Source organism: Myotis brandtii, unplaced genomic scaffold (assembly GCF_000412655.1).
Source record: "Myotis brandtii unplaced genomic scaffold, ASM41265v1 scaffold45, whole genome shotgun sequence".
Lineage (NCBI taxonomy): Eukaryota > Metazoa > Chordata > Mammalia > Chiroptera > Vespertilionidae > Myotis > Myotis brandtii.
Genome location: NW_005367209.1, coordinates 6,693,294 through 6,702,660, shown reverse-complemented (window position 1 = coordinate 6,702,660; position 9,367 = coordinate 6,693,294). Strand labels below are relative to the sequence as shown.

Below are 9,367 nucleotides of genomic sequence, written 5' to 3'. Positions count from 1 at the left end.
CTTCCTTCCTTCCTTCCTTCCCTTCCTTCCTTCCTTCTTGCTTGATTCTTTCTTTCTTTTTCCCTTCCTTACATTTCAAGTCACTGTTTTATTTCTTGGCTTCATCTACTCTGTTGATTCCCTATAAATTATTCTTCATTTCAGTTAGTGTATCCTTCATTTCTTACTGGTCTGTTTGTTTTGGTTGTTTGTTTTTTTATGGTTTCCATGACATTTTTTATGCTGTTAAAGCTCTAAGTTCATTTACTCTTTCCCTAAGTCACTAAAATCCTTATAACCTGTGTTTTGGAAGGCAGCTATGCTCACCACTATACCACCAACGCCGACTATAACCTGTGTTTTGAACTCTGAATCCAATAGATTGCTTGTCTCCATTTTGTTTAGCTCTTTTTCTGGAGTTTTGCTCTGTTCTTTCATTTGGAACACATTTCTTTGTTTCCTAATTTTGGGAGCTTCCCTGCATTTTTTCTATGTATTAGGTAAAGCTGCCACATCTCCTGGGCTTGGTAGAGTGACCCAATGTAGTAAGTCCTGTAGGGGTCCAGTGGCACTGTCTCCAGGTTCACCCAAGCTGGACACTCCAGGTGTGCCCCCTACCCCAACCCCATGTAGGCCATGAATACCCTCCTGTTGTATTTGAGCCTTGATTGTTGTTGGCATGTAAATGGCAATAATTTATCCCAAGGCCTATCAGCTGTAAAAACTGGCTGCGATGCAGGCCCCCACCCCATGGACCAGGACTTACTTCAGTGGAGCTCTGGTGCCCACTGAGTGTCCCCCTTAAGTGTGTTGCTTATGGAGATGGATGGGTGGTGCTTCAACATGGTCTGAAGCTGTCTATCAGGTGTACTGGCTCTGGGGCCTCCAGAACAGTGGTCGCCAACCAGTGGTCCATGAAGTCTGCTACTCTGAGAGATGCAGGCCAACGTCAGCCTGCCTGTATTCTGCCTAGGGTCATCTGGCATAACCTACAAAGCAATCTACAGATGGCTGCTACTTGTGCAGGGCTTGGAGGTGCCTAGGAGAGGCCAAGCTTCAAACCAAGGCCAGTTGCTGCTACTTCCAGGCCTGGAGCCACTTAGCTAATGGTGCAGGGTACATTGAGGCCAGATACTGCTCGTTTGATTTTATGAAAGTCTGAAACATGAGCCAAGAGGCCATTCATATGGAAAAGCCACTGGAAGAAGCATGGGTGGGCCTGCAAGTTGGTGAGGTGGGGTCTCAGGGAATCATGAGGGCAGGCTGACCAGTATAAATCAGGTTGGTGGAGACTCAGGTATGGCACCTGCCTGCTGGCTCTGTGGGGGGATGGCTTAGAAAAGGAACAATGGCCTCTGCCAGCACTTCTGGTGTGGAGAAAGCTTCCCCTCCACTTGCCCTGATGCCAGACAGTTCAGTTCCTCCCCATATGTCCCTGGTGCCTTTCAAGCTGCTGATCCAGCACTGGAACTCAGAAAGAATGAGTTGGAATAAATCTGTGAGGGCCCTTTAACAGGAACTGCCTGGGACTCCAGCAGCTCTCTGTCTCACTCAGCCACAATCCCTGTTGGTTTTATAGCCAGAACTTATGGGGACTCCTCTTTCTGACACAGGAACCCTGGGCAGGGAGGCTAGGTGTCCCTTGCTCTTCAGGGGGGATCACTGCAGTGGAGATATCCCTCCCAATATTTATCCACTTCACGTGGGTGTGGGACCAGCCTGTTCTGCATCTCCACCCCTCCTATCAGTCTCAATGTGGCTTCTTCTTTAAATCCTCAGTTGTAGGACTTCCATTCAGCTAAATTTCAGGTGGTTCTGAATGACAGTTATTCTACAGTTTAGTTGTAATTTTGATATGGTTGTGGGAGGATGTGAGTATCACATTTTCCAAGTGCCTTACTTTACCAACCCTTGTTGGGGAGAGGGAGTTGTATATTTATTTATTTAATTCTCACCCAAGGATATTTTCAATTGAGTTTTAGAGAGAGTGGAAGGGATGGGGAGAGACACACAGAGAGAAACATCAATGTGATAGAGAGAAATAGATTGGTTGCCTCCTGCATGTGCCTGAACCGGGGTCAGGGATCGAGCCTGCAACCGAGGTGTGTGCCCTTGACTGGAATCAAACCTGGAACCCTTCAACCCATGGGCCAACTCTCTATCCACTGTGCCAACCCAGCTAGGGTGAGGGAGTTATTTATGAGGCACCTACAGGATGATACAACATTTAGTGCCAAAAGGGTCATATCAATGAAGCTTTGTTCAAGGACAAATTAGTTGACTTCAATTAGAAGTTTTGTGGGTCTTGAGGTGGCCAGTGGCCCAGAGGCCTCTCCTCCCTCACAACATCTTTTTAGTGGTCGCAGGAGTATAAATAATTCTGCACCTTTCCCAGTTGACTCGCCTCTATGTGCAGCCTGCCTTCCTCCACCATCCCAGCTGCCTTTCAGTCTCCTCTCTAATCTCATTTCTGTTCCCAACCACCACACATTGCTTTATGCTTCTGGCTATTCTTTAAGGCACCATCAGTTAACCAAAAAAACACCAGCTATGACTTGCTTAAGATACAATATCTTTGTACTTATTTTGAAGTTGCTGATAATTTGTACTCAAATTGGACAGTCGTCTTCACTGTCCATCTCACAGTGTAAGTGTATGTAAACTGGGCATCCAGCCTAATGCCTTGCTCACAGGAGGCATTCTGTTTGCTGTACTAAAACTGGCTGGACAGATCTATGCTCTCATCATTCTTCTCTTCCAGGTGAGAATACACAACCACTCAGACCTGTGAACTCTGTATTAGCTATGTACTGACTGTACTTCTGACCTTAGGCATCAAGCACAAGGGACCTCTGCTAGGAATACTAGTGTAAACAACATTCTCAAGTGGCTTCACTACTTACTGCTCAGATGATCTATATTTTATTTAGATGTGTGGATTTATGTATACACATATATGTATATTACATATAGATTATATACATATATGCAAAATTATTTTCAGTAATCATGTAGGTGACAGTTCTGATACTGTTTTCTTAATGTTTTATATATAATGTAGGACAAAAAAAATCAGATATGCATATATATACATGCACATGGGGAGGGGAAGTGGGAGAGGGTAGAGGGAGAGAGAGACAATGAATTTCCTAGCTCTGTCCACTGAAGAGATCTAAAAACAACGAGCAAACCAGTAGCAATAAGTATTCCTACCACCTAGATTGTGGTATTGAAACGCTATTTCCCACTCAAAATTTACTAGAGATATGACCAATTCCAGGTCTGAATTAACTGAGCCTCAAGATTCAAATATCATAGTCAGAAAATATGGAAGATGGGGGCAAGGGGTGTAGAGGATGTTAAATTACATCACAGGAATGCAATCAACAAAATCTCAATGAAAACAGCTACAAGACAAATGATCTGTTTTTTTCAACAAAAATACTAGTATAGCAGTGGAGGTGGGGGAGGAGAATGGGGAAAAACAAAGAGATGGAAAGGAAACCTACAGATTAAAAGAAACCTAAAATACATACCCAAGCAAAGCTAAACTATGTATTTATGGAAGTACATTTGGATGATTAAACTGCAAAAAAAGTAAGGAGGAGATTGCCATAGAATTGATGACAGTGTTATTCTTGGTGGAGGAGAAAGGAGGCGATGGATTGCTTCTGGGGTAGCTAGTATGTTTCTATTGCTTCATAATAATTATTAGGTTATACTTTAGTTTTATGTTGTTTTCTGAGTCTGTGTTATTTTAATAAAAAGTCTACAAAAACAGAATATATATTTGTTACAGAAAACTCAGAAAATAAAGAATAGACATCATTATCAACATTTTGTGAAATACTCTCATCCTATTTTTTACATATGTACTTTATATACACCAATATATACTTGTAATTGGCAATCTACAATTGCCTGGGTCAGACTGTCTTGTCATACCACCTCTGTGCCTCGGCCCTGTAAATTAGACCTTCTCATTTAAGATCTAGACCCACTACTATCAGGTCTAATCAGTGGCCCTGATCCTACCTAAGTCCAGGACAGTCTTCCCACTTTGGCATTGGATTACTCCCACAGGGCCTCCTGGACTCTGGAGAGAAGTACACTCCCTATTCTTCCAGCACTCTAACCACAGATCTTCAATGTCTGTCCAACTCATTTAGTCCTAGATCCACTCCCCATTTCCATCTGGCTACCACTACAACTTAGCACTGAGAGTATGTTCAAATTCAGAAAGACCTGTGCTGGAACCTTTGCTCCCCCTCTTACTGGCTGTGCAACCTTGCAAGGAAATTAACTCTCTGAGCCTCAAATGCCTTATATGTGTAATGTAGGACTACTTTCTAACTTACAAAGATATCACAGGAATTAAATGAAATAACCTATATAAAGTACTTATTACTAGACCTTGCATAGATGTCTATCATACTTCACAATTTCTCTGCCTCTACGGTCAGCTAGCCCAAGTTGGCTGAGAACATTTGAACCTCCCCCTTGACTTTCTGACATTTGTCTGCTCTCTCTCTGACCCATAATGCAAATTACTAGCCTCATGGAAGCCACAACAGAGGTCGTCCAACCCAGTTTAGGTCTGTGCCTCGCTTGCTTGGCTCTGTCCAATTCTTGGGTAATAACAGAATGCTTCACTTGGTTAAGCTTAGAAAAACAAAGAACCAATATAGCTACTAATACAGAATACACTTTATTTTGTTTTTCAATTGTATTTAGAAATAAGCTCAGAAAGTATATTTCCATTTTAGTGGCCTACATGGTAACACCTATCTTTTTAAAAATTTTTTAAAATTGATTTTTAGAGAGAGAGGAAGGGAGAGGGATAGAGAAACATCGATGTGAGAGTGCAACACGGTATCAAGCCCACAATCCAGGCATGTGCCCTGACTGGGAATCGAACCAGCAACCCCTCAGATGCATGGGATGATGCTCAACTAATTCGGCCAGGGCAGGTGACACCTATCTTGGTTTGGATCAATAACAAGAAGCAGTTATACAGCTGAACAGTAGCCATTCTCTATGTGAAAAACATTGTGTGCTTTGGGGGGGATACACAGAAGACAGGTACTTTGCCCTTAGAAGACTTCCCTGACAGAGGTGGATGTGTCAGCACTAATTACAGAATAAGGTAGAATGAACTGTTAAATACTACTTTCAGCTCCACGCTGTGACTAAATTGGAAAATGCAGCCCTGGCCAATGTGGCTCAGTTGGTTGGAGTGCCGTCCCATACACCAAAAGGTGGTAGGTTCCATTCCAGGTCAGGGTAGGTGCCCAGGTTGTGGGATTCAATCTCCAGTTGGGCATATATAGGAGGCAACTTATTGATATTTCTCTCTCATATTGGTTTCTCCTCTCTTTCATCAATAATAAATAAAATAAATAAATGAAATGGAAGATGCAATAAATTTTAATACTAAAAATAATTAGTATTATATATGAAACATTCACATATATATACATATACACACACATACACACATATATGTGTGTGTGCATATATATATGTGTATGTGTATATATTTGAATCTTCCTAACATCTTGCCCACTTTGTAGATAGGAGACTGAGGCACTAAACAGTAATGTGATCTGCCTGAGTATGCAATACTATCAATTAGCAAAAGTGGAAATACAGCTAGGTAAGAGATACCCAGAGCCTGTGTGCTTTCCACCAGACACACTCTTCTCTTTTTCCCAGCACACTATTTTGTGCATTTCTGGAAATGGATACTGTCCATGTACGTGGAACTGGTCAGTTGAATCTCATGATGAAGAAGGGAAAGTCTATCTGCACACACTCTTCCAGGTCAAATCCAGAAGACAAGCTCAGATAGATATCAAGGTCAGATAAGCAGCAAAGGTCTGAAAACCCCAAGAAACATGCCAGTGTGCCTTGGCCCTTGGCCAGTGGGGAAGGATTTGGCCCTAGGCTGGCACTGGCAGTGGCAGCTCTCAGGTGGCTCAAAGGGGGAAAAGAAGCTCAATTTTAATACTTAAAATTACTTTAAAGAATTACATAAAATAAAAATGAGACTATGAAAGTAAGTAAAATAAAAATAGCAGTAAGACCACCACTTGAAGTTTCTAATACACAGAAACACAAACTGTTTTACAAAGATGGAAATATATTCTGCTTTTTTACTAGTAGTGTTCTCACCAAACATGTTTCTACATCAAATCTCAGAGGAGTCTGCATTTTCGCTCTATGGTATGTGACCAAGAAGCATGGAACTGTAGGTTCTCTGGCCAGCAGTGATTGACCAACAAGAAAAAAAGCCTAGATGCCAATTCTGGCTGTAAGATTAAAGGTCTTCTTGGCAAAGGGAAAATACATAGGAATAGGAAAAGTATTTGGATGGTGGAGAGAAAAAGGGGTTTTAGAGAAGTTTGGAGGCTATGAATCAAGAGAAGAGAAATGAAAAAAATAGCTCTTAAAAATAATATAGATGTGAATTGGTGTCCTTTTAAATAATTTTTAGAGACACAAGTAATGATTAGAATTGCATTTTTATTTCTTCTGGTTGTTGGACTTGGATTTTATTAACATTTGTAGATTTATCACAAGAGATCCCTGAACAAATTTATAGTCATTTTTATACATATTTATTTTATTTTGGGATTTGCTGAGCTTCTTGGATCTATGGATTGATGCATTTCATCAATTTGTGAAGTTCTTGGACATTACCAATCCAAATTTCCTGCCCTATTTTCTCTCTACTCTCCTTCTGGGACTCTAAATATACTCTGTTAGATTATTTGACATTGTTTGACAGATACTGGATGCTCCACTCCCTTGCTCTTTTTTTCTTTGTCCTTCAGTTTACAAACTTTCTATTGACCTATCTTCAAGTTCACTGAACTTCTATTCATTGGTATATATTCTGCTAGTAAGCCAATTTTATACATTCTTCTTTTCTGATATAATATTTCCCATTTCTAGCTTTTCCATGTGTTTCTTTTTATAGTTTTCAGGTCTGATGAAATTCTTCATCTCTTCATGCATGTTGTCTCCTTTTTCTTCCATATACTTTGAAATTTTTATTAGTTATTTAAATTCATTGGTTAATTTCAACATTTGGGTCTGCTTCTATTGAGTATTTCCTTTCTTGACCCCAGATCATATTTTCTTGCTTCTTTATATTTTATAATTTAAAAAAATCATATGCCACTCATTTGGTATGAAAGAACAGCAAAAACAGGTAAATAGTATTTACCTCTAGGAAAGGGCACACGCTTTCTTTTGTTAAGACACTAGAGTAGAGATCTAAGTCAATTTGATATGTAACTGGCCTGGGTCTGGATATTATTGCATTTTTAGTTGGATTTTATTCATCATCAAATTAAAATATTTTGAGGATGGGTATGAACTTCAGTAGAAACTTTACTCAGAGCACTAGCCAAGATTCTACAAATCTCTGTGTTGTATAGATGAACCACAAGCTTTCTGGACTATCACTCCCTGCTTTACAAACTGGCTACCAGTTTTTGGGGTTGCTAAGGAGTTCTCTTAGCTCTCCAGTCCCCTTGGATCTTTCTATGTAAGGAAACCCTTCTCTATCTTGCTGCCTTACCCCCAGCCTTAAGAGGGTAGCTACTTAAACAATGTACCTGGAATGCCTTCAAAGGGTTGCTCTGTTCTTCTGCTCCAATCCAGGTGATAGTTGAGCGGCAAATGCCTTAAGGCGGATGGTTCTCAACTTTCTTGCCTGCCCCCCCAGCTTTTGGTGACTACCCTGAGCACTATGAGATACAGTTGATGGCCTTTAACAGCTCTTTTAAAGGTCAGCTGATTTCTATTTATCCCCGTCTAAGATGGATTCCTCTTCCTTCTGCTGCTCCACCAGAAATTAGAACAGCATCCTATGAAGGGCCCTACATTTTCCGAAACTGAGTTCTTTCAGCTTTCTTTGGATCTTCAGCTTGCTAATGATTTTATTTTAAAACTATTATTTTGTTGCTTATTCAGGCTTTTTTGGTTGTTAGGGTGATAGCAATGATTTCTTTTGACTTTCTATATCCCTAATTGGGAGTGGAAAAGCCTGGTCACTTTTTTTCTTATTTTGTGAATAGCCAATTCCTGCTGTCCCCCAGTTCTCCCTGTTGTACTTTTCTTAATGATTTGTAAGAGCTCTATATAATGTAATGGGTATAATGTAGTGGGTATAAATGTGCTCAGCCACATTTTGGTACAAGACATATCATCTTACTTTATTATTTCTAAATAAAATTAAATATGGCTCTGAGCCATCACTCTTTCAGATAGATGAGAAGTCCACTATTAGACACTAAAAAGGCTTCCTTCCACTTCTTTTATTTTTAATTTTTATTTTATTTCAGAGAGGAAGGTAGGAGAAAGAGATAGAAACATGAATGATGAAAGAGAATCATTTATCAGCCACCTCCTGCATACCCCACACTGGGGATTGAGCCCACAACCTGGGCATGTGCCCTGACCAGGAATCAACCATGCCCTCCTGGTTCACAGATCGACCACTGAGCCACACTGGCCGGGCATCCACTTCGTCATGATATCACCTAAGAATACCAAGCTCATGGAAAATCAGAAAGTCCAGAAAGGCTTAACATTAAGCCAATGGTGATTACCACTGTTGCTCCTTCAGTCATATGTCACTGTTGCAACTGAAGATGTGGCAATTAAAGATGTCCTACTAAGTGTCCCTTCTTCACTGACTCCAAAGATGCTTGCAGTGTTCTCAAAACTATAATGCTATGTCTAGCCCCCATGTGTGACCTATAGCTTCCTCACACTGAGGGCACTGCATACAAGGGAAGCATGGGTTTCAGACACTTTTAGAAACTCCTAAAACTCCTACTTAACTCTCTTCTCTATCTGTGGTTACATGTTATCATTCTTATTACACTATTAATGTTGTAATTTTTTTGCATTTTTCTTTTTATATATATATTTTATTGATTGTTTACAGAGAGGAAGGGAGAGGGATAGAGAGTTAAAAACATCAATGAGAGAGAAACATCGATCAGCTGCCTCCTGCACACTCCCCACTGGGGATGTGCCCGCAACCAAGGTACATGCCCTTGACCAGAATGGAACCTGGGACTCTTCAGTCCGCAGGCTGACACTCTATCCACTGAGCCAAACTGGTTAAAGCAATTTTTTGCATTTTTCTCTTTTTCCCCCCCATAATTAGGATAGCCATAGGTGGTTGATGATGATGATGACTATGTTTTTTTAAAAAACAAAACAAACAATTCAGTTTTATTTTTCTTTTATAGTGCTACTAGTAGCCCAGTGCACAAAATTTGTGCACATTAAAAGGGAATTAATTGCCCTAACCGGTTTTGCTCAGTGGATAGAGCACTGGCCTGCGGACTCAAGGGTCCCAGGTTCC

General features: G+C 40.6%; 1 protein-coding gene and 1 long non-coding RNA gene across 3 annotated transcripts in view; both read right to left on the bottom strand.

The window, feature by feature from the left end:
• Positions 1 to 9,367, bottom strand: part of LOC102251932 (chromosome unknown open reading frame, human C20orf194) — a 129,830-nt gene that overhangs the window by 87,399 nt on the left and 33,064 nt on the right. The window lies entirely within an intron of this gene.
• On the bottom strand, positions 46 to 421 carry LOC106727566. The gene is made up of 2 exons (XR_001363799.1): positions 334 to 421; positions 46 to 278 (listed from the first exon to the last, which is right to left on the bottom strand). It is a non-coding gene; the product is annotated as an uncharacterized LOC106727566 (long non-coding RNA).